We start from the raw sequence: 7,734 nt of genomic DNA, 5'->3' as shown, positions 1-7,734 counted from the left end.
GAATCATATCGTTTTACCCTATAATGTTATATACATCACTGTTTTTAAAACTGATCTACTCCCCTTTAAGAGCCTGCAGGGGTGCAGTAGGATAGCAAGCTGCCTGCTCTCTCTAATTGGACAGTTTGTTTAGACACTATCCAATTAGAAGCAAAAAGAAGGGGACAATATTCGCAACCGCAACTTCAGAGTCTTGCTCACAGTGTTGTGCATCTGTGGACAGGATGTTTGCAAAAGAACTTCTATTATTTTCCACAAATACAAATGTTTTACAACCATGCAAATCCATTTCTGCACTTTCACAAACTTTAAATTTCCAGGAAAACTTTCTTTTGTAGGATTACAAATTTGATTTGTAAATACAAACTCTGAAATGATTTGCAAACCTTCATTTATTGTTGCAAAATCTTTATGAATTTATATTAAGCCCATGCTGACCTGCCCATTCACCAGGCCTAAATCCAATCCAGCACCTCTGCAACATCATGACTTGTTCCATCCACCACCGCCATGTCTCACCACACAGGGGTTGACTGATGCCCTGATCCAGGTCCTGGGGTAGATCCCTCAGGAGAACATATGTTGTCTTATCAGGAGCATGCTCAGATGTTGTAGGGAGTGCATACAGGTATGTGGAGGCCACACATACCACTGAATTTTATTCTGAATTGTCTTGAGGAATTTGTACAGAAGTTGGATTTCCATTGATCATCCTTATGTTATTTTGCTCTCAACACATAAAGAAATTTAACTGAAATATTTTATTAATCAATGTCTAAAAATGTGTTGTTTAAGTGTTAACTTTTTTTTTTTTTTAGTGGTGGAAGCTCCAGCAAAGTCATTTGTTTTAACACGAATCCATAATTTTTCCATTTTCACTCACGACTATGGTTTGATCAAATTTACCTGCAAAAACAGTTTAGTTACAAAACTACTTGGTTAGAATTAAGTACCTGTTATGGTTGGGAAATTATTTTGATACTACATCAACTGTTTACTTATACTATTAAGAACACTTGTTATTTTCTGCTTCATGGACACCAATTCTGAACCTTTCCCTCATATGGATATGGGATGCTTCAACACTTCATGGGGTCATGCGATTTTACTGATTTAATGTTTGTGACAGAAAGTCCTGCTGTCATGTACCTGTCAACACTTAATTCTCAGCTTGCCATCTGACCACCTGCTGCAATACTCAATTACTCCTTCCACCCATAATTCAGGAGAACTCAAATAGACCTCGGCTAGGGTCATAACAAAGTTACAGACAAAAGAATGGCATTTTAAAATAAGCATTAATTATTAATTAATATATGATAACAAATACATTACTTATATTCTCATAAAAAATAATCTATATATATATATATATATATATATATATATATATATATATATATCTTTTATAGACCCACTGCAGCTGTTATTTGCATATAATGATCCTCGGAATGAAACATTTAAAAGGCTTTACCGTGAAAAATTAAATAATATTGCCTTGATATTACTATACCTTTTTCTTAAATCACTGAATCGAGACCCATTACTATGCTAATCTGACCCTCACCCACTTAAGGACACTGACTTGACCTGCCTTTCCCATTGCTGTTCTTAAGGGGAATTCACTCATACATATTTGAAACAGACTGTAATCCTCAGGATGAGGAAACTAATTTACACAAGATTACATGCAATGGAAATATTGGAAATGTATTTACTTTATTTCTGGCTTTCATCTCTATTATAAAAGCAACAGTAGTGGATAATATGACAACGTTATCTGCTGGGTAAATGAGATAAACATTGGCCAAACCATTTTCTCAGCCCTGAGACATTTGGTTCCTTTCATTGTAATGACCAAACAGCTAAAAATGATCAGGGTTACTAATTCACAAGACTTGTAGGCGTTTTACATAAAATGTGTACTCAATTTATTTTCAGCCAGACACAAGAGTGGGACAGTTAAAACACACACTAAATAAATAAACCTACTGGTTAACCAGCAAGTTTTAGAATATTTACAGTGTCTGCTGGACTTGTAGTTCCATCATCTGAATATTTGTCGTGCCATAACTATTTATTAACACAGTAGAGTTTTCATTTAATTAATAAATATATGATCCATCTGTTAGGAAGTACCTACTGTAATGTTTTACTGAGAAGTGGGCTTATTATGGACAAAGTTGATGCTTTATGCTGTATAATTTGGAGATATGCACTTGCGTGTCAGTGAGGAATGTTTTCTGGAAAATGAAATGCTTTAATATGTCAAAAAGTGATGTCTGTTTACAATATCCCCCTCAACTGCCACCTTCATCACCCCACCTTCTCACTCTATTCTTGTAATTATAAATCTTGCCTCCGCTCTTGTTCTCTTCTACAGTGAACACACGATAGTCTCACAGTAAATGAAACGAATAGTCCATGGCAGTAATATAGATGACGGCTTTGACCTGTACCAGCACCTCAGACTCGTTCCAAATCAATCTGCCATCCCATCACTGTGACCCAGATGTCCATCATCTTTCCCTCTCTCCATCTTGGTCCCTGTCGCTTGCCAATATCCATTCATCAGCATCTCTATCTCCATCCTCTCGTCTCTCATCTTTTCTTCCAAAATTACTAAGAGTCAGATTTTCTCCACAGTGAGGAAAAGTTTGTCTTGTGTGCAGTACTTCAGAGAAGAAAGGAATACTTGAAAATGAGTTTGGACTTTGAAAATAAGTTTGCCCTGAAACCTTTTGTTCCATGGCTCTCATGCAGTATTCATATATCACAATGAACTATCCCTGGCTTTGCATTCCTTCTTTTTTTTTTTTTTTTAAATCTAACTAGTCAGGTGCACAGTTAATGACCTTGAGGCATGAGCAAAATAGTGTGACTCACACCTGCCGCTTCTTTACTTGGTATGTGTGTGCTTTTGTGTGCTAGAAGGTGAAACAGAATTTCTTTGTCTTTTTGCTCCATTATTCTAATGAATCAGCAACGGTTTGGGCTCCAGCAAGTTTTGCAGCACATAGTGAAGAAATTATATCAGTCTTGAAAAGGCAACAAGATGGTACTTGTTTTTTTATCAGTAACAATTACTAATTGCAAATTCACAGTCATCCCACTATATCTGTTTTCAGCAGCAATAGCAGCTTTTAAACTAAAGAAAAGCTAACACATGAACTATTATAACCATACCTCCAGTGATATGGTTTCTTGACATGTCATGGTGATATTTTGTCAGGAGCTGAATGACATTGGGGTAAATCCCCTCTTGTTCCTTTTGTAATCCTCTTTTTTCTTTCCTACAGGGTATTGGAAATGCAGCGGACATGAGAATCAATGATGGTATTTGCTCAGTTCTTATCACGTTGCCTATCTAATGTCATAGGGCATAGCAAAGGATTTCATCCCCCCTCTGGCTTACTGCTGACAGCGCTGGAAGCAACGGGTGACTTGACTACTACGCTTTGTTTTCTTTTTGTTCTGCTTTCTTTCAAAGTATTAGAGTCTGTGTCAGTTTACATGCATGAGGGTGTTGGCTTTCTTCTGTGTCTCATGTGAAATGTTTCCAAACAGAGCTGTGTTATAATTTTCTGTTCATTCAGCTGATCACAGAACAACAAGATTAGGTACGGATGTGAACATTACATGACATTGGGCAAGAACAGAGCCAAAGGATTACACTGATATCACAAAAAACAACAAAGGGTAAGATTTAAAAATGAGGAAAGTAGAATAATAGAACTTATTTGAGGAGGAAAACACAAGTTTATTTACAGAAACATTTCTTTAAAATGAAGTGTTTTACATGTTTTTACAATGAATATTCCTTGTTGAGATGAAATGGAAACCACAGAAGTATTCTTTGGACTTTGTTGAATTCTAAGCTGTTTCCTAGTGTGAGAAGGGTAAGCACTGCAGAACCAGAACAAAGAGCCGCAGCACACATCTGTCCTCTCTGCTCGACATGCAAGAGACCACCTCCAGCTGTCTGCATAATAAACACTTTCTCAACTACACATGCACGCACACTGAAAACAAGAAAATATTCCAGGCTGAATTTGTGTGCACAGGCACACACAAACACACATTAAACATTGCTGTGAGCCTGAACATTAAGATGTTGTAATTTTTGGGATAATTAGTTGGCCTGTCAGTTTTATGGCTGTACCTTGCTAGCTCCAAGATTAGGCCTCTGAGACCTTCTGCTCTGTTCACACAATTTAGTGCCTTCGTGTGTGTGTGTGTGTGTGTGTGTGAGTAAGAAAGAGAAAACGAGAGATGGGAAGAGAGAGAGTGTGAATGCCACAGTGAGGGGGTTATAATGCTGCTATTTAATTAGCAAAACCCCATTCAGTTTCATCTCGTCCATCAGGGATTCTGAACTCCTATCGCCATTAACGAGATTAAGATTTCCTTCAGTCATATTTCTAAATGTGCTTTTGTGCATACAATGATTTTAAATTCATAGCTGTCATTTTCCAAGTTCCAATAAAACAACCATTCACTTCATTTCCGCTGCTTTTCAAACCTGCCAGATGTGCAGATTTTGAACACATATATGTCATTTTTGCATGTGCATTTTTTTTTTTTTTTTTTTTTTTTTTTTTGTTCTGGTAAAGTTGTTGTTGGGAGAAGCATCCCCTTAGAAACAATAGAGCTTGCTGAAGCTTTCTGCAAAAAACTGATTTTTATTGTGTATTTTAGCTCATGAACATGTTTTCTTAATCTTTACCAAATGCATCTCAAGGAACAATAGTAGAGCAAAAGAAGTTGAAATAAACATCAGGGAAGCAGAAAAAAAATGTCTCAAGGTGAAATTGGAAGCGAGTTGCATGCTTGAAAGTCAGATGTTAGTCCCCCTCCTTCCCTCCAACATCCCTGCAATCCAAAGTAAAATTCATATATGGAAACACTACAGAAGGGTGTTTTCCTGTCATTATTTACTCTTGCCTCAGCCGGCCATCATTTACCATCTCAGAAGGGAAACTGGGAAAAGAGCAGGTCCTTGCACACTGGAAAGTGATAAAAAGAAATACCTTATACGCAAAAACTGATGTAATGTAACATCATACCAGTTGGGTATGAAAATATGTAGGCTGATCCAGGTCAGGTTCACAGCGGCAACTGCCTATATTCTAAGCGTACCTGTTGATGGTATGTTTAAGGAATAAAACGTGAATATATTATCAAAGTTGTAATGTAGAAAAAGTTGAAATACATGATACTGTAAACATGATTTTAATCACAAATTTAAATTAAATCAAAATTTTCTGAAATATAAAACAATCATCTTACATAATATTCTGTAAAGATTGTGTTTCTTTCCTCAAATAACAGATGTAGGCTGAAAAAAGGAAATAAAACAAAGAAACACAATCCCATCATTTTATTTAGTACATTGCTGCAGCTTGTGGACATCTTAAGCACTGTTTACTGGTTATGCTCCATTAGCTAATATGGTCTGTTAGTAATTCATGTCTGTACTTACACACCAAAGGAACTCTCACTCACATCTGCAAAGTGATTGTTCATAACTTAAAACACTTGAAGACAAGTAACAGAATTATGTTCAACAAAGCAATAAATTTAGTAGAAATAAACATGCTGTTTCCATACTCCCTGCTTTACAATTAACCATCAAGTAGCTCATACATAACACACACACAGATCCTGATTTTACTACCTTTGTGGTGAATGTTTACTGATATAAAGCAATCCCTGCTTCTTTCCACTAACCCAGTGTATAAATCTATTCCATGAAAACCCAGTTCTTACTCAAACCTGAAACTAAAGCCTGTTTTCAAGCCACCCAGACAAGACAGTTTCCATCATCTGACCTCCACAATTTTTAAAACAAATTATAACTAAATACTGGAGGTAAAAACATTTTTGTTTTATTTTATGTTTCTATTATTGCCTTTGAAAATCTGCCTGTCTGAGAAGTAATTTTTTATTCACTGTTTCTGGCCTATTGCAAGTTAACTTATTTAGTTGTGTAACACTCATCTTTTGATGGATTTATATATATATATATTTAGTATCAATCTAAAAAAAAATAATTTACATAATTTAATTGTCAAATTTACATATATTTTTCACATCTACATTTTAAGCCTCATATTTTCAAGTCCTTTCTTTTTTTGACAAATGTATTGACTCACATTACCAATTGAGTGTACTGTAGTTTTTTATTGATGGTGTTCAGATAAAAATATGTTGCATTTTTCAAACTTTCAAACCAAATGGTTGAAGTCACTGTTGCTGACCTCTTTTAACGTGATACGTTTCACATTTTTACAATAAACTTTGTAACATTGCACAAAGATCTAAGTTCAGTCATACTACATTTTTTATTTATTTTTTTTAACTACATACCTGCTTAGCACATCAACAATCTGTCACCATGAGATCTATTAAAGTGATTAGGTTACATAGGACTAGGAGTAACTTTGTCATGTTCTATCTGAATGAACTTCATCCTCTTTTCAAATTCATTCCTCCATAGTTCAGATACTTATAAATCGTAAAAGTATAATATTTGAGAAGAGTGAGAAGTCAATAATGCAATTACAGTGAAACAGCTGTTTGCTTAGACAAAAGAAGTTCCAGACATAGTTAACCTCACCTGTCTTCAGTTTCAGGATCCATGATCTTACTGCTTACGCTAAACCTTTTATCCTAAATATGTGGGCCACACAGAGAGAAAGCAGCAGTTTTTCTTTTGCCTGTCAAAGTAAAGCAAAGTGGTCTTGTTATGATTAAATTCTGTCTTATACTTGTATTGCTATGTATAAGTTGTCATGTTCAAGCACAGATTCATATATAATGATTTTCTTGGTCTTCTATTTAATGACTCCATATGCATAAAAAAAAAATAAATAAAATAAAATAAATCCATTTTATGTGGTTACATTTTCACAGCAGCTGTTTTTTTTTTTTTTTATTTTTTTTTTTGTCCAATAATGAAGTTTAGCATATTAGCATCTAAAACCTTATGCACATTTCACTTTCTCTCACTCCCAATTCTTCAACGTTTCACTGACAAGTTTACCACTGGAAATAATACTCTGAAAAAGTCTGTTCAATAAGATAATAACATCAGGGCATGGTGGTAGCCCTTCAGTTTATTTTTGGGATTGACTAGATCACCACTTAAATTAAAATGCCTTTATCTGAAATGAACAAAACTGTATTGAATTTAATCCACCTTGACTCCCAAAAAGAGAAGTCACCTCATCCCTGCAAAATGAATAACAGATTAAACTCAACTTAGACTAATATATGTTAGACAAAGTTGTAGTTGTCATTGTGCCAGTAACTCCTACTGTTTGTTGTTTAATTACAAGTATGTCTTTTAGAGAGATTTTGCTAAACACATTCTTTCCCACCCAGAAGAATGTTAGTCTGTCTTTATAAATTCTGATGTTTTAGGTATAAACGTACCTTATCCTGCATCTCTTAATATAGGTACTTCTCCAAATATATATTTTCCTTTCCATATTTAGAAAACTTAGCAGGTGGTTTTGCAAACAAGAAGATATACAGTAATATATTAAATGAAAGCCATTAAATCATCTTCAGTGTTTTCCAGGTGTATTAATAGCTGTTTAGTATATTGCAATAAAGAACTAACCACTCCACACCATTTGCTTAAGTTAATGAGCAAAAGAAAAATATGATGACACATCACTTTTAGTGTGATTCACAAGCACCACCAGCCAAAGCAGTCACTGCAACAAT

The sequence above is a fragment of the Melanotaenia boesemani genome, chromosome 12 (genome assembly GCF_017639745.1).
Source record: "Melanotaenia boesemani isolate fMelBoe1 chromosome 12, fMelBoe1.pri, whole genome shotgun sequence".
Classification (NCBI taxonomy): domain Eukaryota; kingdom Metazoa; phylum Chordata; class Actinopteri; order Atheriniformes; family Melanotaeniidae; genus Melanotaenia; species Melanotaenia boesemani.
This window is presented reverse-complemented; position numbering follows the sequence as displayed.